General features: G+C 35.5%; 1 protein-coding gene across 1 annotated transcript in view; it reads right to left on the bottom strand.

Moving 5' to 3' along the window:
• LOC129242001 (cadherin-86C) overlaps positions 1 to 23,472 on the bottom strand; it is a 73,208-nt gene extending 49,736 nt beyond the window's left edge. Inside the window, exons 1-2 of the mRNA XM_054878568.1 lie at positions 23,226 to 23,472; positions 21,888 to 22,267 (exon numbers count right to left, since the gene is read on the bottom strand). The gene's annotated coding sequence lies outside the window, so the exon portion shown is untranslated. The remainder of the gene's footprint in view (positions 1 to 21,887; positions 22,268 to 23,225) is intronic.
• Between the last annotated feature and the right edge of the window lie 1,371 nt (positions 23,473 to 24,843).

Raw genomic sequence — 24,843 nt, 5'->3', positions numbered from 1 at the left:
CGCATATACATATTACAAATTGCTTTATTTTCTTGCGGATTAAATTTAAAGAATTGATGCACTTTTTTATTCAAATCTCTTCCCATTTTGTATGTACAAAATATTATATAATATTTAACCGCACACACACAATTCATGAACGCAAATAATATGTTTAGCCACACTTTTCTCAAAGTTTGAGTAAAAGACACTTATTTGTAGACAACGAGAAACGGTCACCAGTTATTTGCGACCTCTGGTAGAATGTCTAATGCCAACAAGTGCTACTTTGGACTAAGTAGGCAACTGAGTAGTAACGTAGGCAACATACGTCGTAATGTATGGCGCAGAAGTATGGAAGATGACAATATCCAGTGAAGCGTGGCTTGGATTGTTAGAGAGAATGATTATGCGCAATTTTTGGATCTTTGCACGTTAGCGATGGTGAATAGCACAGGCAATGGAGCGAAGATCTGTAAAGCTTTACGACAACATAGACATAGCGCAGCGAATAAAGATCCAGCGGCTACGCTGACTGGGCCATGTCGTCCGAATTGATACAAACGCTCCGGCTCTGAAAGTATTCGATGCGGTACCAGCTGGTGGTAGCAGAGGAAAAGGAAGGCCTCTTTTGTGTATGAAAGATCTGGTGGAGAAGGACTTGGCTTCACTTGGTGTTTCCAACTGACGCCGGTTAGCACGAGAAAGAACGCGCTTTATTAAGCGCGACCAAAATCGCGTAAGCGGTTATCGCGCAAATCAAGAAGGAGAAACATTTTCTTTATATACATATAAGTGGCTTAGTCCTCGAGATTTGAACGGTTTGAAATACTGAATTGTCCATTTAACCGTTTTATGACGTGCACTTCCAACGACATGTAGCGCGTACGTCATGGTTATTTAAGGAAGTCATTCTTTGAAATATATGGCAAATTTCGCTATGTTTCACAAAAATATCATTTGCGTAAGTTTTAAAAATGTTTAATTACGGTGAATCTATGAATATGATATGAAAGCAAATCCACAATCAACGAAATGGCGTTTTTCATGCGAGCCAAAGCTTAAAGCTCGAACCAAAATGGAAGTTTTGTTTATCGATTCCTTTGGTTGCCATCACTCTGAACTTATTCCGCTAGTAAATGAAAAATGTATAAATAAGTATTGTTGTGCAGCGTAATGATGTGTTTGAGGCAGAATATTTTTCGCAATAGGTCGGAATTATGGCGGAACATTTTCCAATGCCTTGAACAGTTTGATGCAACGTCAGCATCTCATATTTTATGCGAACAACAACGTTAATATCATTTCACCAGCTCTGTATTCATCTCACGCGGCTTCGTATGTCTTTTCGTCTTCTCGTGACCCGAGTTACCGCATAAATAGAAGACGGTTCCAAGTTCGACCAATGAAAATTGTTTTGAACATTGAAAAAGAGAAGAGAATAATACATATATGTACGTGAATATCAATGAATATTGAACACTATGTATGAACCTGCTCTTTAGCTTAGAGTACAGATTTATGACGTATAGCTCTTAAATTTACATACATACGTATTTCAGATATGTATAAACAAACATAAGTACACATCTACATATGTATATATGTATAAAGAGTGTGCCAGCGCAAACACATGTGCACATACGAAGGTAAATACATATGCATGTACATATATGCGGATAATTTTTATAAACCACCTAACAAATAATAGCGTACGCTCTTTAGGAAAAGTATTATTTTTTATATTGGTGTTGAGAACTTAGGGCTTCTAGTAAAAATCGTGAGTGGAATTCTGCAGACTCTGATCAAGATATTTTGGGCGTTGTTCATTTACAATTGCAACACGACATATACCGATTGTTGACTGCATTTTCTTGCATTACGGCAACTGCAACAACTGGCGACTTCTTACAAGCAACAAACCGGACAAGTAAGCTAAGCACCAGTCCGCAATTATTCGTATGCAGACTGCTTACGGTGCGGGTGCTTGCATACATACATATATATGTAGCTGTAGTGTATACAATCTTTTAGGTCGTGCACGTGCACTTCGAGCCTTCAATTGCGCGCTTATGTTCAAAAAATCGCAACGCAAAATAGTGCCTGTTGGGACAAATATTGAACACAGCCAACAGAGTTCAAATTAGGAAAATTTCAATAATTTGGAGTTAAAAAAAAGCTAAAACAATATACATACATACATATATACTCATACAAATGTTACAGAAGAAAAAATAATCAAATGATTAAAATCATCAAATGCTATTTAATGCGCGTGTACACTTACGCATAGGCGATCATAAGACTTGGGATATTTTTTCGAGAAGATATTGTGCGAGTGTATATGTATGTATATTACAATATTTATATACATATGTATATTTTGCATTTAGTGGAACAAATTTTTTTGCCTACGACATTTACTCCGTATTTTTAATGCGAGCCGCACAAGCATAGGACGTGTGTCACCAGATACTATGTGAGAAATTGAATATTCAATTCAACAAACTTAGTACCAGTTCCTAATACGAGTACTATATATGAATGGTATCATCGTTACAGGGTGCATACCGTATTTGGGGACTTGATATGGAGGACTAAAACTTATCTCAAGAAATGAAGAGACATGCAGTTATCGAATCAGAGACAGTGCAAATCACACCGATTTACATATATCTATAATAATTTTCTTAAGTGCAACCGTTTAATCGACATAAGGTTCGCCGGGAATTGGAAGCATCAGGCTTCGATGTAGAATATTTTGCAAAACGCAAAAAACACGAAGGACACTGTTCGATATGCAGAATTTATTCAATAAGTACAGACGATCATTGACCAGGGCTTTTCGGAATTAGCAGAATGTTTAATGTTTCTGAAGGTCTTATCCGTCGAGTTGTCCATGAAGATCTCCGGTATAAATTCTGTGTTATGCGTAGAAAACAGTTTATGCCGGAGCAAACTTGTGTGTGTGAATATGTGTGAAATGAGAGGCCGAAACCCCGCTAACGTGGCAAACGATGCTACTCTCATAGTTTTACTTCGAATGAGCAAACCTGGTAATCTATCTCCTTGGTTCCACAGGATGGCGACTTGGATACTCTGGACATCCGTTGCAGCAGTTGTTAGTGACTTCTTTCAGAAATGTTGTGAATATCTCAGCGAAGAGCCGTGCAAAATACTACTTTGAAAAACCAATACTGTAATTAATTATTGTACCTACATATTGGCAATTCATAGTTAAAGTTTAATTAAACAATATCTCTGTAGCTGCGTAACATATTGCGGTGAACTGTATGTCCATTCTGCGTCCACTTAAATACGCGAGGGCATATAAATATACATTCAAAGAAGATGAATATAGCAAAAGAACTTAATAAGTACAGGCAAAAGGTAAAAAGGTACAAAGTAAAGTTCCACAGATTACAAAACTTTTTGTTATAAAGTTATTCTCATATATAGAAGTAGTATATGAAACGAAATCTGCGTTGCCACCAAAGTCAGATAAGAATATTATTCACCAATATTTCATTTAACTGGTTACCGAAACTCTTTTAATCGAGTAATCGTACGGAAATTCTGGGCTTAAAATGGCTTATATAAAAAATTGGGTACTAAGTTAATATGCAAAGACAACATCTAAAGCGTTTTAGAAAAACAATGAACTTGGCTATATTCACTTGTAGGGCAAAAAAGCAGATGAGCGAAAAGAAAAACGTAATGTTCGTTTCAGCGTTTTATTACACAATTAAATCTATACAAGTAAAAGAAACTGACGTAAGAATATAAACTAAGTAGGAATTCGGGTTGCCATCTAGTTATAATTTTATTATTTTCCAATACTCAGCCCAAATATATATCCCAAAATGTTTACATTTGTTCAATACATTCGTTCAATAAAGAAAAAAATCATACATTTTTTCAATTCAAAAATTAATGTTTTTCAATATAATCCCATATGTTTAACAAGTTCATAATGTTTTGCTTTCCTTCAATTTTTAGTATATAATATTTTTCCACTTTGAATTGATTCTCAATTCTCAATATTTCCACTTTTAATTGATTCTCTAATTCTCTTTGGTACATGCGTGATACAAATAATTCTTTGCTAGATGCTCCGCACTTATGTTGTCGCCTAGTAACAATATTGTTTTATCTTTGGAATGAAATCGTAATTCTGTTAGTAAATTTTTTAAATAAATTGCTTCTTTCCCCGCCGTTGAAAGTGCGACGTACTCTGCTTCCGTAGTACTTAAAGCAACAGTCGTTTGCTTCTTTGATTTCCATGAAATTGTAGCGCCTGCTATCATAAACCAATAACCGGAGTATGATTTTCGGTCATAGAGCTGCGTCCACATATCTACAGACTTCAGAGTTGTCAGCTTAGTACCGAAGCTTGTAGTCAGAAGTCTTGGCTAAGTAACGTAGGACATGCTTTGCTCCTATTTTGTGTTCAGCGTTCGGATTGATGTTGCATTGCGCCAACTTGCTTACCGAATGTATCAGTCCGAGTTGTTACAGCCGAGTAAATGAACGCGCCAATGCGAGATTGATCGGATGTCTGATCAATCTGCTTCTCAGTATCATCGCCACGTTTGATTTGGTACCCAGCATCGAGGGTAGTTGATGCCGGCCTGCAATCTGGCATTCCGCATTTCTTCAACAGATTGATGATATACTGCCTGTGGTCAACAGTGATAGCGCCAGTATTGCCATCGCGACCCATCTTCATACCTAGAAAATGACTTATGGGCCCCTTGTCGACAATATCAAACGCATTAGCTAACTCATGTTTGATTGCCGTCAGATCGTCTTGTGATGAGCATACTAGAATGAGATCATCAACATAAATCGCAATTAATGCCAATTAGCGTGTGTTTCGCCTTTGGTACAGGCATGGTTCATTCTTGCAAGAAATGAAAACCATTCTCCTTAAAACTGAATCCAAGGTAGAATTCCACTCCTTGCCAGACTGCTTTAGGCCATAGATTGTCTTTTTCGTTTTAAAACGCCTCCGAGGGATTGCTGCTTATAAAGCCATCAGGTTGGCGCATGTGGCATTCATCTTTCAGCTCACTGTTTAAGTAAGCGGTAGTGACGTCGAGCTGATGTAAGTAGAGTCCATGCTGTTCTGCTAACGCCAGTAGCATGCGGATCGTGTCACGACCGGAGAAAATGTTTCGATATAGTTCACGCCATATTCCTGACTACAGCCTTTAGCTATTAGTCTTGCTTTGAACCTTTCGATGCTGCCATCTTTGTTCATCTTTAAACTAAAAACCAATTTACTTCGGATTGGTTTCTATCTTTCTGATAAGTCCACAAGCGTTCAAGTGTTGTTGATGATTAAAGAGCCATACTCCCTCTGCATTGCTGCACGCCATTCTTGTGCATACTTATTATTTTTGACGTCCTCGAACTTTTCTGGAACTCTTATTTCGGGGTCGTTGGTCATCGCATTTAATAAATTACGCTGTTTCCTGGGCCGCCCTGGGTTCCCAGATCGAATGATTTTTGGCCTTCCTTCCATGATCCTCATCGTTGTCTTCTTCGCCGTTTTTTACAGGATCTTTTTCGTTAAGAATTTCGTCGCAACTTCTTGAAACATCATTATTATTTTTCCAGCAGTTGTAGATCTTCATGCGTTGTGTCATTTTCGTGCGTTTCTTTTGACTTACGTTTGTGGAAGTGTACATCTCTTCTTTGAATTATTTGATGACGATTTGGATCGTGGTGAGGTGAGGTGATACGCTTTTGAGCATAACGAATAACCCACCATATAACACACTTCGCCTTTTGGGTGTAGCTTATTTGACTGCGTTTTATTTAGCGCTATGGCGAAAGAACCAAAAACAAAGAGGTGCTTCACCATCGGCTTCTTTCTTGTCTACATCTCGTAGGGTCTCGTATCATTCAGCGCCTTTGTGGGACATCGGTTACGTATATACGAAGCTGCACAAATGGTTTTAGCCCACAAATATCCACTTAAACCGGACTCAATAAGCATACTCCTAGCCATCTCGGTTAAAGTACGATTAAGGCGTTCGGCCACGCCGTTTTGCTGTGGTGTGTAGACAATCGAAAGTTCGCGTTTAATGCAATTTTCCTTGAAGACTCTATCGAAATCTTTCTTTATGTATTCACGGCCGTTGTCGCTGCGAACTGCTATAATTTTTAATCCACTTTGGTTTTCGACCATATTCTGAAAATCTCGGACCTTCTCGTATAAAGTACACGAAAGATCTTCTGGAGCAATCATCCACAAAAGTCACAAAATATTTGCTGTTGCCAATCGAGGATTTTGCGAAAGGTCCACAAACATTGCTCTGGATAAGTTCTAGCAAATTTTGGGACCCATATTGAGACACTTTTGGAAATGGTTTGACGTGCATTTTGCTCTTTCCACACACTTCGGATTTTACGTTTCTTGGCACATCGGTAATATTAATATTTTGCACCATGTTTTTGTTAACTGATTCGTGCAGATTGTCGTAATTGCGGTGACCAAATCTGTAGTGCCATATGCTGGCCTTGTCCACTGATACAGAAAAACACGATTGCTTTAAGTTTTCTTCAAAAACAAATAAGTCTTCAATCTCCTGGGCAATTAAAATTGTCATTTTGTTTTCGTCATACGCTGTTGAAACTAACCGTCATGCCTTCGCTTACAGCTTTATTTACTGATATGAAATTGCATTTGAGATTTGGTACAAACAGTACGTTCTTAAAACGGACCATATACCTATGTTGGAGTTGTAATGCAAACTACCCCTTTTCCAGAAGAATCCATGTGGTTGCCATCAGCAAGTTGCACACGCTCTGTCGCTTCTTCGAACTTCTCGAATTTATTTCGTTCTCAACACATGTGTGAGGTCGCACTGCTGTCAACGCACCAACCATGATTGTTCAATTGAAATTTATCAGTTCGAGCCGAAAATAATCTTTGTTGTTGGTTTTGTTTTTTCGGTAATCGACAATGTGCTGCGAAATGTTCGACCGCAGTTATGACATCTAAGACAAGATTTGTTGTTGAGCTTTTTAAAATTTTGCTTCCCACTATCGTTCTTCACATGTTTCTGATCTGACTGCATTACAAACGCTTTTTGACCTTCACTGCCATTTTGATTTGTTTTGTGCAGCATTCGCCACGCCCCTTTTTTCAGCAACTTTGTCTTTAAAATTTCGAGGGTAGGCAACGAATCGCGAATCTCGACAGCTATAATGAAATTCTCGAATGACTTGGGTAAACTTGTAAGAAGAATTAGAACAAGCAAATCATAGTTTATGGTTACGTAAATTTCGGGAGTTTATTAACAATTTCACAAAATTTACTCATGTGGTGTACCACTGTGTCACTCTCAGCCATACTCAAGTTGATTAGGTATTTATACAGTGTAACTTTTCTTGCCGGACCACGCGGCTGGTGTACACTGTGGCTTCTGTTGAAGTCTCTGTATGTTTAATATGACATATATATATGACATTAATATAACATTCAAGATTATAAGTGCCAACGCCTTTTTGTTTTTAGTGTTAAGCTTCTTGATTTCACTGTCTTTCATGTCATCGCTTTTCACATAGCTTCCGCCGGGGATCTCCCATAGATCTGCATTGACGATTAGATGTTTAATTTGCAGGGACCAGAAGTCGTAGTTTCCATCATACAATTTCTCAATTCGCTGAGGTGCACTCATGGTGGTTAATTGTCTTTTACTGCCGTATACTTCAGTCAAAGTGAAGCCGTTGTTCCCACTATACTTGGGATCTCGTTTCAACCGCTGGTTTTGTATCACTGCACCTAAGCTGCGATTTCTTTTTGTGAGCCTCACCTGGGCTCATAACCTTTCTAGGACAAAAAACCAGATGAACGAAAAGGAAAACGTAATGTTCGTTTCAATTATTACACACTGAACTTAAATCTATAAAAGGAACTGACGTAAGAAAAGAAATTAAGTAGGAATTTGGGTTGCCATCTAGTTACAATTTTATTATTTTCCTATAGATGTTAACAAAATTATAATACAATAGCTGCATACGATAATGCAAAAAATTGTATAGTTCTTCCTAATTTTTGCAGGTAGGCGTTTGATAACGCCAAAAAATTATCCATCACATACAAATTGGGAGAGCAAAGTGACAGCTCGATGCAAGAGTCAACAAAAATTATCCATCACAAAGCATATGAACTTTTGTAAACAAACAACTTTATTTTTTGTGGAATCTGGTCTTTCAGACATTTATGCCCTTGTGGACCTGAAATTTGTTTATAGTCAGAAATGATAAAATGGAAAGCTTAACAACAAAAAACATGAATATATAATATCTTAGCTGATATCTCTTCTTCTACCGGTTTTTGAAGGGATGGTAAATTTTGCGTTCGTTATCGTTTTTGCTTTTCCAGCGAGAGAATTTCGGCTTCTGACCTTAATTTGCTGAGGGCTAATTCTGTTATTGAACAGAACTAATAGCGAAAGTAATTTTTCAACCCATGATTTTATGTGGATGTCCTACACTGACAAATTGCAAGTGCATCAAAATAGGATTTCAAAAATTATGCTTAATCTCAGATCTTACAGATAAATACAGATGTATTTCATGTGGAGATAATAGGTATGTATATTGCGAATTATTTTTCCTTGAAACCCCATATTGCTTCTGTATTGAAACTTGGAGAAAAAAATCCATTATTTTCACGGTAAATGGCTGTAGTGATCGATATCTCGTAAAGCATCGATCAAACAATTTATATATAAAACCGGCTACAGAAAACAAAGTAAATTTCCTAAACTTATTAGAATATTAAACAAAGACATAAATTGATGATATTTTCGTTGTCGATTATATTATATATCAGTTTCTGATCTTAAATGATCAAAGGAGGAACTTATAATTGAAGCAAAGAGTTTCATGCTATTATCTGTTTCTTAATTTTCAACAATGTATTAAAATAAATAAAAAAAATTATGGCGCGTACACTTCTGTTATGTGTTTGGTGGTGCTCCTCCCCCTATTTGTGACGTGCGAGTGACCTACAGTTTCAAACCGACTCCGAACGGTAGATGGTTTTTTATGAGGAGCTTTTTCATGGCAGAAATACACTCGAAGGTTTGCCATTGCCTGCTGAGGGGCGACCGCTATTTGAAAAACTGATCACCAAATAGGAATCTCTTGATGTGTCATTAAATCTTTATTAATATTTATGTACTCTTCCAGTTTTTCGAGTATGAGAAAGCCGATATTTTCTAAAGTTTTTGTGCGAACTTTCTAAGGCTTCTTCAGAAAACAAACCTGCCAAAACATATTAAAACAAATAGCTGGACAAATAAATAAATAAATATCTCAGAAAATATTACCTATTGGTAAATCAAACAACTTAATTGCATTGCAACTTTATGCACATAACTAGGCATGTTTTACCAACTATAAATTCTGAGGTACCAGCCTTTGGTTTCGGTTAACAAATTACTAAATTCACAGGTTTTTATTTTTTTCACAGGTTTTTATTTTTTTCACTGAGAAAAAATGAAAATTAATCATTTATCCAGACGAGTAATTTATGAAGCTGTCTTAAACTCTTTCTTTTGGTACCAATATTGAAATATTTCACATAACTTGGGTATGATTTATTCAAATTTGACTTTCCAAAGGTGGCAACCTTCTCCAAAAATTCATTTGAACGAAAATACTCTTAAATCTCTTCCGTTTGACACACATATTGTGATTTATACAGGGAGCGCTATCTTTTATGCTGGTATGTAAACGCTGAATAACTGTTTTCGATACGTCAATTCAGTACAATTTCAACCATGAATCGCTTTACACCGAGATAATGCGAAATCGACTCTATAAAACCCGAAATGCTTGACAAGGTGATGACAGACGCAGAAAAAAGATAGCAGTTTGTTTTTGCTAATAAAGGCGGCCACTTGATTGATATTGTATTCAAAAAATAGTTTAATAAATTGTAAATAACCAAACCAAACAAAAATAGCTCACTTATACAAATCAGTTGTTTTTTTTTTGTTCCAGTTATTCAATGTTTTCATACCGACATAAAAGATGGCGCACCCTGTATGTATTTTAATTAACTGTTGAATTAAGTAAAATTTCACAGATGGCAACCTTCTTTTAAAATCTAAAAATGCAAATGTTAGTCAGAGTTATAAGCAATGATTTAATCTAAATCCATCTTACCGTCGCAGAGTGAAGAGAAATCTCTTATGGTGTCGGTTTTTCATTTACTCAAATTTCAAATTACCCTGTCCACCTCTTTAATTCGACAACTCATGTTTGAATATCGAACAAACAATCAGGTCTGATGACATTCGCAAAAAACGCTTTCGCGTAATATAAATATAAATAACAACAAATACCGAAATAGGCCATAGGCACTTTTTCAAACTGAAATATTGCTCCCAGGCTGAAAAAGGGCGAGAAAATATTACTTTTCCCTAGTAATAGAGGGTACGTTCTTGCCATTATATATATACAGGGTGGAAGATATGAAGTGTTACCAACTTCACACTGCTTGTATCTGTAAAACAGCTCATGACATCAACGTCAAAATTGTTCTAATGACAGTTCAAGATATTGTTTATAAGCCATCAAAAGCATTTGCGTCTCAGCTTTGTTGAATTTTTTTTGTGATGGAATTCAAACGTAACAGTGTGATTGCATTATATAGTATTTGGCTGGAAAATCACAACCAGCCATTGTTCGTGAGCTCAGTCACCTCAAAGTGAATAAAATGTTTGTGTATCGCACTATAAAACGTTACCATGATACTGGTAGCATTGCAAAACGCTATGGAGGTGGACCAAAAAAAACCACAACAACGCCAGAAATGGTTCGGAAAGTGAAGGCTCGATTTGAACGAAATTCACGTCGAAGTGGAAGAAAAATGGCCAAAGAACTGAAAATATCGCAAGACAGCATTCGACGCAAATTAGTTCAAGATCAAGCCTTACAAGTTCCAAAAAGCACACGATCTTTCACCCCACCAAAAAAAAAGTTCATAAACACCCAAAACGATCGTGTTTACTTGACCGAACGCTCATACGAGAATTTGAGCCTACGTATGGCCACCCGAAGCAATGTCCCATCGCAAGTAATGGTTTGGGCCGCAGTGATCGCTGATGCACGCTCTCCAATCGTTTTTATCGAGCCTGGTGTCAAAGTGAATGTGAATGCGACTTATTATCGGGAAAATGTTTTAGAAGCTGCTTTAGAGCCGTGGACACGCAAACATTTCGGTCGTAGACCATGGACGTTCCAACAGAACTAGGCACCGTCTCATAAAGCTCGTGTTAACCACGAATGGTTAAAAAATCATGTTCAACACTTCATTTCGTCCACACAATGGCTTTCGAATCCGTCAGACGCAAATCCGATGGGCTATTCCATCTGGTCCATTTTGGAGAGCAAGCTGAGGACTAAAAAATATGCTAGTATCGATGCGCTGCAAAAAGCGATTATACGAGAAGGGGCCAAAATACCTCAAGATCACATTCGTGCAGCATGCAACTCATTTTTTGACCTTTTGAAGGCTATAGTCAAGGCAAAAGGTGGTCATATCGAGCTAAAGTGTTATATGTTAAAATTGTAATCATTTTTGAACAATTTTGTCTTTGAAATCAATAAAAACTAATTTCACACAAAACAGTTATGGTGTTTTGAATAGGTAACACTTCATATTGTTCACCCTGTATATATATAATTGTCGCGTACACCCTTATTGAGTGTTTGGCCGAGCTCCTCCTCCTATTTGTGGTGTGCGTCTTGATGTTGTTCCACAAATAGAGGGACCTACAGTTTCAAGCCGACTTCGAACGGCAGATATTTTTATGTGGAGCTTTTTCATGGCAGAAATACACTCGAAGGTTTGCCATTGCCTGCCGAGGGGCGACCGCTTTTAGAAAAATGTTTTCCTTAATTTTGGTGTTTCGCCGAGATTCGAACATACATTTTCTTTGTGCATTCCGAAAGGTAGTCACGCACCAACCATTCGGCTACGGCGGCAGCCATTAACCATATCCAAATATTAGGAGGTTTTGTGCCTAAATTTTTCCAATTTTGGGGTTTAGCATCTTCAAACTCGGATTTAGTTAATATGATATTTAAAAAAATATATGTTTCCAGGAGACATATATTTTTTGTTACCCATAATTATCTTTATTAAAGTACATTAGGACATCTTGTTAAAGATGAAATTGTATTTTTAACACATTTTTACGACAACCACGAGTACTTCTACTACGCTTGGCATGGAAGTGAAATAGAGAGTAAAAATTACTTGCGATTGGAGGGGATCTACGCTCGGCTCTCATAAATCTGAAGAGCATTGAGTCCCTTATTTGAAGATGGATAATGTTAACGTATTATTGTAATTAAAATAAAATATGCAATCAGTGGTCAAGAATTTACTCCAAAAGTATAAAATAGTGCAGGCCAGAACAGAAATTTGCCTACGTGTTCTTACTCCATCTTGTATTTCAAACCCTTTTTCCCAATAATAACTCGCGTGTTGACGGTAATGCTATGGTAAATTAAAAAAAAAATCATATTTAATTTTGAGGAAATTCAGTTGGAGTTAAATCTTTGCCATAAAATAATTTGCAATATGATGTTCGAGGAGAAGCCCAGAATAGTTTTTAAAGCCATTGAATTGTGCCGAAAAATGTACTACGGAATAAACTTATACATAGTTAGTCCTGCCATAAGTTCTGTTGCAAGTTTTTAAATGAAGTTAGTTTTATTTATAATGATCACCATTTGCTTTTACACAAGGCTTCAAACGATTGCACCATTCAGCTATTGCAGCTCGCGGTTTCCATGGATTTGACGTCGCTGTTCGAACCAAAAATTGTTTGAGACTCGCCAAATTTTTGTGAAGCCTTCGACAGATCATGTTCTTCAATTCGGACCACAAACTTCATTGCATTCAGACCTGAACTTTCAGGCGGCCAATCTTCTGCGACTATGAACTTAGGAATATGGTTTTATAGCCACTACTGGGTGGTTTTTGCCTAATGGGCTGGAGCGGAATCTTTCTGTAAGAATGAAGAGATGTAACGCCTTTACAAGACACTCCCCGCTAAACTATTACGTAGGCTGGATGGTAGCAACGCTGAACCCTTGGAACAACATTTTTTGCGTCTTTAGAAGTTTTAGCAAAGATTTTGTCGTTTTGCTTATTAAAAACTTCTTCAACAGTGAACATTTTCTCATCTGTGAAAATCATGTTTTCATGGCCGTTGACCGCGTGCCACAGAAGAAGCTGCTTGCATCTGTCGAGTCTAAATTTCTTCAAACGCGTTGGCAAAAGATGGCCTGTTGAGCGACGGAAGACTTCTCTAATTAGTCTTCTAATTCTCTAATTAGTCTTTACATGGATCTGGTCGATACATTCATTTCTCTGGACATGATTTTCTGCTTTCTAGGAGGATTTCTGCGAACTCTTTCTCGAACGGCTTTTGTGGATGCATTGGTTCAAACCATGCGAGGACGACCACTTCTTTTTCTGTCTGTCACTTCAGACGTTTAGAAAAAACAACTGATTGTGCGATAAGCAAACATTCTCGAAATATTAAGTTTTTTCAGTAATTCGTAAATCCCACTTCAACTTTTACCTCACTTTTGTAATGCAATCACTGCAATTCGATTTTTCTTAGCTCCCCCATTTTAAACTTAACAAGTGAAATTTCCCACCAAACTGAGTATAATTTATGAGTAGACAAAGTATACGAAGAAAAGCAAAAATAACGGAACTTTTTTCTATGAATTTGTTCTCCCCGTATTCATTGTAAAATTTGTCACAGAACTTATGGCAAGAGTTATATACTTAAATTTATTAATTATTCTAGCAAGTTTTTCGACAACAACTTGAAGGAATGAAAGACAAAGTGCAAGATTACAACAGACTAGGTCATGATTTCTGTGAACTACTCTTTATCGTACCGAATCGAATTTTTGAAGTAATTGTGAATAGTAATGATCACACATTAAACTATTATCGAGAAGAGAGGATTTTTTACCAATCACTTTATTGACAAACTGTGACGACAGTGAAAAGAAATTTCACATAAAAACAAATGGAAAATATTAGGCCTTAATCAAGTAAGAGAGAATATGTTTTAGAGGTACAAGAGATGTTTAATTGAGCAGCAGATCTTTATACACGTATCTATAGAGGTTCAATTTCCCACGGTGGAAAGAAATTTAGTACTTTTTTTCAATATCTTTTTTTAAATAAACGATGAGTTGAAATAAAAAAATTTTGTTTTGTATTTTTATTAATTTTGTTTTTAGAATATTGAGTGAATTTTATTCAAAAAGAATTAAAGAATTTCAAAAAAATTTGGGAGTATTCTTACCCGTTCTAATACGAAAATTTCATAATTTCGGAGACCTTAGGTGGAACGGGTACATTCAAATAAAAACGGCGAATCAATCATCTCACTTATTATAAATATAAAACACAGATGCCAATTATTACTATTTAGAAATTTTCAGCTAATTAAGAGACACTTAGCGCTTTAGAAAGGTATCGGATCTTGAAACCGTAGTGACCGAAGACCAAAGCGCTTAAAAGTTTTTTGAATACGCACAAGCCATTTTGTATGGCAGAAATAAGACCTCTTCGATTGGTCAAGCATTAGCAAGCAGCTGCCAAAGAGTATATTTGTTTAGAAGCAACATAAGTATCTTGAAGGAGAGTTGGCAGAAGTTCGAAAGCCCAAGTAATAGAAAAAGTTTTTTCTAACAGCGGTGGTCCTTGGCAGGCCAGGGAAACCATCAAGTAGATTTCTACCCTTCAGACGCGGCATAAAGTGTGTAGGCGCCCATATTATATGTGTATATAAATATGTATATATGTATATGGAGGCGAAATACTATATAGTATTAATGTAAACAGTAGTTTAAGCGTCCATGAATCAGTGAAATCTGTCAATGTCGTTAATAATAATGTCAAACATAAGAAGTCCATGAACACTATCTTGTGAGACACCAGATGACTCAGTAAAAGAGCATGAGGAATGCCATATATAAAAAAATACAACGCCGTTACGCCAAGTGTGACTTCATTCAAGATAAAAAGCTAACATGAAAACAGAGATCACTTCGTTAAGCAAATAAGAGTGTGTGATTTACTTTATCCAAAGGCTTAGAAAAACCGGTATACCCGGTTTCCACTTGAGCTCGATTAATAAAGACAGAAAGACAAATTTCAGAAAAAACCGTGAAATTGGTTACAGTTGACCTCTCAGGCATAAAACCATACTAAAGAAACGTTTAACTGCAAAAATGTTTTGACCTTGACTATGATTTCGAACCACTTTGGAACTGCTGAAAGTTTGTGAAGTGGCCAAATGGTAATATATAATAACAGTAAAATAATAATGGAGGTTCGCGTTGTTGTTTTTATTCCCATTTTTAAAAGTAGGAGTGAAAGAGTTTACTTCCAAGATTTACTGAACTTACCTACTTATATACCTATATATTAGGAGACTTATTGGATTTAAGTAAGATTCTGAAAGCAATTACTAAGAAATGATTTAACGAGGAAGAGCAAAAACCATCTCCGTCTGTTTGAGATGACGATTTGAAATACCTGTACAACGCCATCAATAGTTGTGGAAAGTTCCCAAAATTGATAGGCGAGTCGAGGTTAGAAGCAACATCATCGCTCAGAATCGTATTGAGCTCCATGTTTGAGCTGAAAAAATTCGCCAAGATATTTGCGGCCTCTAAAGAAAAATGTCAAAGAGATTAAATTTAATTGCAGACTCAAATTTTGCGTCATAGTTTTTACGGACCCTTCTTTCGTCTAGAGTTAAACTTGCGAAAGGATGTTTTTATAACTGTTCCTAAAATTCTTAAGTTCGCTTAAATCCTTTAGCACCAAGAGATTTTACTTCTTCACTTCTTTGGATAAGTCTGACAAAAATCGTGCATATTTAGAAATATCGAAGTACTCAGTAACATCAACCAGAGCAACATCAAAAACATCAAAAAGTCGAAGTATGGCATACCATTTAGCAGTATGACATTTATAGCAACAAAATTACAGTTCCTAAAACTGTAATTTTTAAAGTGAGTTTCAAAATGAATGCCCCCTGCCATCAATTGCAATAAGAGGAACATGATGCTGACCGGAGCACGACAGTGGGTAGAGACATTCATCTAGGGAAGAACTCATGTTATCCCTTATAAATATTAGATCTAGGATACCTTCTTCTTTAATATCTTCTTCTTCTTAATACAAATTTTGAACTATATTTGAAAATAATTCGCGGTCTCTAGCTGCTTCCAAGAGGGGACCCACATGTTGTTTACCGGTCCACCGCCTTAAGTTCCTCAACCAAGAAAACTGCTTACGCCCGATACCCATTCTTCCTTCAATCTTGCCCTGCAATATGAAATGCAACAGTTCATATTGCGGGTTCTGTAGAATATGCCCAAAATATGAAATTTTTCTTCGCATGATGCCCTTGAGTAGTTGTCTGTCGCCGTGAACTCTTCTCAGCACGTCTTCATTAGAAACGTGGTCGGTCCAGAGTATCTTGAACAATCTACGGAAAAGCCACATTTCAAATGCTTCCAGTCTATTCATGTCGGAGAGTTTTATGGTCCATATTTCTATACTAAATATATAGCATTTTATGAAGTGCATTTTTTGTTGAAGATTAAAGTCGCGACATTTTAGAAATTTGCCATAATTAAGAGTATGTAGCCTTGTCGAACCCCTTTCGAAATCGGTATGCCTTCAGTACGGTCACTATCAACTACAATATGCGGTGTTTGGTGGTTATATAAATTTTCAATTGCTTGGATTTCCTTTTTATTGATATTCAGAGATCTTAAAATATTGAAGAATTTGTCATGTTGCACAGTGTGAAATGCTTTTCCGTAGTCTACGAAACATAGAAAGACATCTTTTTGTAGACCTCTACAGTTTTCAACAAGCACCTGGACATAGAATAAAGCTTCTCTTGTACTCATTTCTCCACGGAAACCGAAATGCAGGATACCAGCGAGTTTAAATATAAATACAGTTGTGTTCAAAGTAATAGGTGTGACTTCAACATAAAACAAAAAGTTTATTTATTGAAAAAATTAAATTGTTCGGTATTTTTGTTACCACAAGCTGTTATTTCTTCAGTCTGTCCATACATACTTTTTTTATTAATACTAAGAAAAATAAAGAAAACAAATATTTTAATACAAAATCTAAATATTTTAAATAATTTTCCTAATATTAATATAGATTGAATAAACATGGCGGCCCCAGTAGCCGAATGGATTGGTACCTGCTGATCCATTGTTTCTTTTATTAAGTGCATTGGTTCAACGCCCCTATAAGAAAAACTTCCCAATGCCATTACTCTCACACTGCCATATTTGACTGTCTGGACGGTGTATTGGGGATTATATTCAGCAATTTTGCAGATTACGGACATACTGTCCAGTCCCAGTTCCTCCAAATAGAGCAACCTTAGTTTCATCCGTTCACAAACAATTTCTTCACTTTTCCTTTGGCCAATTTACGTGTTCTTGCAAATTTTAAACGTGCCGCAACGTTCTTTTTTGCAACAAAGGAAATTTTCGTGGACTTGGCGCATATAATTTGTGCTCCAATAAGTGTCCACGAACTGTTACGTCACATACCATACATTAAGATCTAAACGTTTTTTTATTACTGCAGATGCCCATGTGAATTCTTTTTTAGAGTATATGTCGATCGTTTTTTCTGTTCTTTTGCGTTTGCCACCATTTTTTTTTCGCGTGTACCTTTATACGACAGGGCATTCGCTATCATTTAATCAGAACACCCGAATGTTTGCTTTATTTCTCCATATGTTTTACCGTTTCTTTGTGATTTGCAATGATTTGACGCTCTTCATCGTTGTAGTGATTTCCTCGAAATTAAAAACAAAGCGAAATTCTTGAAATGTACTCATTATTTTCTAATTTATTTTTTTATACTCACTTTTAATTTTTCTACACAAAGTGTTAAATATAAATAATACATTTTTTATAATAGTTTTTAACTCACACTCCTATTTTTTTGAAAAGAACAGAAACAAGTTGCAGATTGATTTGAATGGGTAAAAATATTCCTCTATGTTAAAAAATTGTGATTATTTATAGTTGGAATGGGCACTTCTATTATTTTGAACACAGCTGTACACATATTTATAAATATTGTACATATGGAAGAGATTCAGGCTTAATAGATTGTCTATAATATGTGTGTCAGTAAAAACTATAAACATTATTAGGAAACAAAGCTAAATTGTCATTCACTGGTGTCAAGACCAAGTTATCTTGGTTAAAATCTCTAAAATAAAAAAATTGTCACTTAGATTGTCATAAAAACTAGCATTTAATGTGACGTTTTCGAATGGGGATTCAGCGGGCTCATTTGTTTTTTTTTTTTGAAATAAGCAATTTAAATATTATAAAGAAGTATAGAGTTCCATTAATACGTTTCATACATATATAGTGGCAAAAGGTTTGTGAAAGGAATGAGAGTCTAACTTGTTGTAAACTACTTCCAGATATATATGATCTTTATACGTGATGTGACATTATTGATGAATTTGAAATGTTCAATCTTGTCAAGCAGATGAAGTCGATCGGTACCAATACCCAGCAGATGAGTCCCGGGAGCATGATCTTGTCCTTGCATATTGGAAGAGGATTGTAGGTGTATATTGATCCAACATTTGACCAATTCTGAAGCGGATTATTTATCTTTATCCATATAATTCTGACTTTCATTATTTTTATTCGTTTCTTACATACATACATATTAATTCTCACCTTTGTCTTTATATTAAGTATTTTACTTAAGTTACTTAAGTGTTTTATATAAGTATTTAGCTATATTAAGTATTTTACTTTAGTTATGTTATTTATTTATTATTAGAAGGCCATTACGCACTGCGACCAGAGCTGATCTATTGTGAAAGGCCTATTTTGTAACCCTAGAGTTTTAGGCTTTTTAGAAATTTTAGCACAGTTTTGGGTTTGTTGTTCCACCACCAAGGTGGTGAAGTCTTTGTCTGCCCAACGCAGGACATTCACAAATCACATGTTCTGAGCTTTCTATGTCCATTTCGCAAAAGCGGCAGACATTGGTCTCGGATAGACCAATATTATTTAGATGGTACCTCAGGCTGCAGTGACCTGTAAGGTATCCTGTTAAAAGACGCAGATCTACTCTGTTTAGTGAGAGAAGTTTGTCAGATATTCCTTTGTTGGGACTTAGGAATAGTTTGGCTTGACGCTGACCGGCACAGTTTAGCCAGTGTGCGGCAAGTTTTCTTTCTTCCCATTTCCTAAGGAATTCATTAATGTGGCTTTTCGTGAGTCCACAGAAAGGCTCAGGACCAGTGAGTTGCATATTTGCTCCTTGTTTTGCAAGATCATCAGCCATTTCATTTCCCTCATGTCCTTCATGTCCCGGAATCCAGGATAGTGTTACTATATTGAGGTTTCCTAACATGTTTAGAAGGTTTAGGCAATCATTTACCAATTTAGAGGTGATAGTTGTTGATAGAAAGGCTTTAAGAGCCGCCTGGATATCTGAATGTATGTAGATGTGAGTACCTCTCATTTTCCTTCTAAGGCATTCTCTCACACATATTTCACTGGCATGTATTTCTGCCTGGAATATTGTTGGGTAGGATCCCATCGGAATCGATTTCTTTTTTAGTTATGTTACTTTAGTTCTATCTCTATATTTGCACCTATGTATCTTTTTCTTCATCTAAAGTCCATATTCAGCTTGGCATTTCTCCTTGTATCAATTTTATTCTAAATCTTATTCTTAAACCGCAGGTTAAAACGTTTCTTTATAACAGTATCAATATTAAAGCATACATTTAGGCGGCATATCTTGGCATTAGTGTAATATTTTAATAGATTTTTCACATTAAATTTATTTGAAATTTGATTAATTTGCTTCCCTTCAGCACAAAATACCTTTCGAAATATAGTAAGCGATGTGAAGAAAACATGCTCGACTATTTATTGATAAGATGTATGTACATATTAGACTATTGAAACGAAAGATTTTGGGCGCAAACTTCACTCCATTATTGATGAGTTTATTAATTACCCGATAGCAGTTTAACCGGCTCCCCTTTCATAAGTATTAAAAACAATCAAAAAGAGTTGATAATTGTTTAATTATAGCTGCATTCTTTTGTGCACGACCATATAAATAAATATAACATAAAATAATAATTGGGTCCATCAGTTCATGCTCCCGAAGCATGGGGTTATTTAGTCGCGTTGCTTTATATACTTGCAATCAGGTACTCGTCTTGTCATCCAACTACAAAGCTACTCCTTCTGCATCCTAAAACGACAATTACTATTTCTTTGGAAACAATAATTAGTATAATTGTTACCTACCTTATCATTGAAGGTCACGACGTCTTCCAACACATTGGTATAAGCCCACTGTTTTTTTAGGTGCTCACATTCAGCTTTTAGAGCTAAATAAAAATGGGCCCATCTTAATCTAATATTTTTTTCACTTCTGAAAACATTTTTCTATTAATAATTAAAACCGCTTTTATTCCTCTTACTTTATTTACAAATATATTTTTATTTTCTTTGGGTGAAATATTTTGACGGTTGAATGGACATTTTCCAAGTCCTTCTATAATTAATCGCAATAGTGCCACAGTTGAAGGTGTCAGCATCTCACCCAAATTCGTATGCCTTAATACGAGCTTGACTCAGCTGGTGTTATTGATTCACATGTGGATCGCTATTTACGATTCTTATTGGCCGTCCAGCCGTCGTATTTTGAGACAAAAACACATTTAGGTAATCAACCAATTTTTTAAATTGCACTTTCAAATAACCCTTGTGTAGTATCTCCTCTCAGTAGGATCACTGAAAAACATTAGTGAATTTCGGAAATATTAAAAAAATAATACAATACATTGCCAATATTACGGGTACAACCATTAATAAACGTGTATTATTATATATATATAAATTTAGTAATATATTTCTATATTTATGAATACATACATGTACACGTATATTTAGCGAAGTCAAGTCAGCCAAGGTCGTTTGGTGTTTTACAAATAAATACGCACAAATATACATATATTGCTGAACATGCTGAAATTAACTCCAAAGTTTTTCTCGATGCATAACAACATCAAATACAATAAATATTGTCAAAATATGTTTAGTTGTATAATGAGTTATATACTGGTAAAATATTTGTGGGCAAAACTATTTGTAAACGGCAACATTATTGCAACGTTTTCGGGGATATTAATATTTGGTATGCATGTATATACCATCATTACCAATTTAGACAACCGCTTTCGGCATAACATTTAATTTACCATAATTAAGCACTTAGTGGTTCGCTTGAATAATTACTACTATTTTTAGTTTGCTTCAATATTTTATTTTTCAATTAGAGCACAGGCTTCCATGATAAGAAAGTATCGAAATTCTGCCACCTAAATCTCCATTAACATATTCCGCCAATGAGTACTAAACTTGAACACATTTAACCTAATTTTATTTCAAAAGTAAATTTTAAGACAAATCGTGATACAATGCTTAGTCAGATATGGGGACCTACATATACTACTATGCCCCTCCGAATGGCAGGTGGTTTTTATGAGGAGCTTTTTGATGGTAGAAATACACTTGGAGGTTTACCATTCGTGTAAAGAGACGATAGCTATTGAAAAAAATTGTTGGAGTCTCAAATGATTGCAATGCACAAACCCAAAATAAAAAAGAATAATTAAATGTTAAAAAAAATATTTTATAAAACATTGCGCTTTTATAACTAATGTTAACTTATACCACTATTTACCAAAAGCATCGCAAAATAAGGTTTATGCTTGAATAAGGTAACTTACCTTTACGTATTTATTTTTTCAGTAAACATGTTCTCTGCCCTTTCCAATTTACGATGAGCCGGCTTTTAAACAAATTCACATATACAAGTATATGATTGTAGATATATCTTTCTAATGACGAATTTAGTACGTACTCGTATACGAAATGTAAAATATGCAGCCACTATACTGCAAATAACAGTTTTTCCACTTTTTGATGTTTTACCACCGTTGAATTGCCTTGATAGGAAATGAACTTTGCTGATATGCATATACACACGCACACTAACATTCTTTGATTTGTTGATTTTCCGGTTTTGTTTTTACTTTTTCACTCGTTTCGAATACATAACACAATACATACGCAAATGCATTTGACAGTGCCCATTTCTAAATAAAAACTGTAATTTACTTTATTCCACAACTAGTTTACACTCGGTAGGATTTTATCCACTTCATCTGAGAAACTTAATGTATAATGGAATCAGAAAAATTGTCCCTAAGATATCGGTTGAAGTTTTACTATTGTAAGCTTTAATGCCTCTTTCAACCACCTATCTTAACTTCGGGGCCTGATAAAATGTTGTCATAAAATAAAAAACTTTATGGTACAGATATATTCATACATAAATGTACGATTTTGGTATATCTGTTCATGTATTTTGCGGTCTAAATTCCATTACTTATTTTTATCATAGATATATGAAAATGTCTGTTGGCATTTGCATCTGGATTTTTTAATTATAATAAATTCTTGATAAAATATATGGCAAAGCTATTACTGTCCTCAAAGCTATTTCTCGCTTTTTGGATACACAAAATATCCCATGCTTAATTTACAAAGTTAATGCATTCAAACGCATTTGTAAAGCTAGATGTCGAAATAATTACTAAATACTCATAAGTAAAGCGATGATTTTAAGATTTTATTCAAGAAAATATGTTACTGTGTTAGGTTTTTGCGATTGAATTGAGTGCTGTTTTCTCACAATTCACACTCATTGCTTGTGCGACCACACATTTTTATCTTTACTTTTACTCCAAAACTTGGACGGAGAGAACTGCACTTTGTTTGACTAATTTTAAACAGCAAGCCCATATATCGGATTTCATGATTAAACCAAACGGTTTGCACTTAAATTTATACGTATTCCATGGGCACGCATGTACGAGTATGCATTGTATCTAACGAATTTATTTGTGTACACTGAAATTCTTTAATATGTTTAATTATTTTAGTTTCCGGTTTAAGTATAAAATATATTCTTTGCACATACAACTTCTTTGCACAGTATTTCATTTTTGCTACTGTCAACGGCGGTTATAGAAACGTATACAAATAAGTGTGTATCTACGTACGAACTTTCTGAAGCATACGCTCGCAGGCGTTCAGAGTCTTTACGTGCTTCGCGAGAACCCGCTATTGATTGCATACTTTTAATAGGAGCAGAAATGTATTTCTCTGCGACGATCTTGCATACATATGTAGGTGTATGTGCATACATACACAGCCACGTTTGTAGGTGCGTTATGTGTATATTTAAGTAAAACTCAAGTCTTTAGTAGCATAAATATGTATTATACAAACTACAAAAAACTATTTAAAAATATTATAACATTTCAGTAGTCCGAGCCACCCAATCAAGTTGCGGGGTTGAATTGATACTGACAACCAATCAACTAGAAAGACCAGTGATTGCTTTAAGGCCGTTGCAGTCATGAGTTTGCTCTCTTCATATTTTGTTAGATTCGAAGCTCAACAGATCAACGAACCTGTAATGAGAGTCAAAACCAATGCTGTGTGCTTACATACATATGGATGTATGTATGGCATGTACGTTTGGAATTCTTCGATTTGGGACTGGTTTTTGTTGATGCTCTCGCTTAACGACTGCATTCAAGAGACCATCTAGCTAGCTTGCTTTTACGAGACGTCTTAGACGTGGCCTCTGAGAATTACCCTGCAGGGAAATAGCGACATCGTTTTTAATAGAAAAATAAAGGCCAACAATCAGCTATCAGGCACAGTATTTTCCAATGAATGTGACATACAGTTGAGTTTTAATAAAATTTATATTATTTATATATTGCATCGAACATAGGATCTGCTGAATTGTACTGAAGTACTCTAAGCCCTCGATTATTGTAGTAACGACAACATCAAAAGCCAGGATTTCATTTTATTTCTCTTACGTACGAGTATTACATTACGATTTACACTGGTTCGGAATTATAAAAAAGGGAAGCAGAAAGTAATAGTCCTCGTCTGTTGTATTTAGTACTACCTACTACAGTTACTTCCTTGGAAAAGAGAAGGAATCCATATCATGGCTCTTCATTCACTAGAAGCGATCCAGTTCAATAGCAGTGAATTTTCCTGCAGAGTATGCTCGAAAATTTACATACATACACATAAATGAACTTTCAAATGTGTGTACTTGTGTATACAGTAAGCCCTATGACTTACTCTGTAAGTCGAGCCTCGAAACGGAGTATTCCAAAAGCAGAGTATTGACTATTGCTGATGTCTAGATAAATAACTGTCACATTTTGTTGCCATACCACTAGACGCTGTAAAGCATTTTATACGCCCACATATGTGCATATACTATATGTATACTCGTATGCATAAGAATGCAGAAAGTTGCATACATAAAATATGTACTTAGGTACTAAAGAAAATTATCCAATTGTAGGTACTCAGAATCCAATTTTGGTACTATTTAGGAATTCGATTATCAACGAATTCGAGCGAAAGCTTTTACAAGTACAAACCTCATTTTGCGTACTGATTTTTGGCAAATAATTTCCACAATTTGGCTTACACTAGGATAATAGCAAGTAAAATTGTATAATACGCTTGATTCTTACTTACACGCTTTTTAACTTTCTAGAGTTATTGTTTTGATCCAAGATAAATAGTTGAGCACGCATAAATCTAAACTTACATATGTATGTAAATGGCAAATTCGTTTTT

The sequence above is a fragment of the Anastrepha obliqua genome, chromosome 1 (assembly GCF_027943255.1).
Source record: "Anastrepha obliqua isolate idAnaObli1 chromosome 1, idAnaObli1_1.0, whole genome shotgun sequence".
Taxonomy (NCBI): domain Eukaryota; kingdom Metazoa; phylum Arthropoda; class Insecta; order Diptera; family Tephritidae; genus Anastrepha; species Anastrepha obliqua.
The sequence above is the reverse complement of the archived record's forward strand: the minus strand, read 5'-3'. Positions and strand labels throughout refer to the sequence as shown.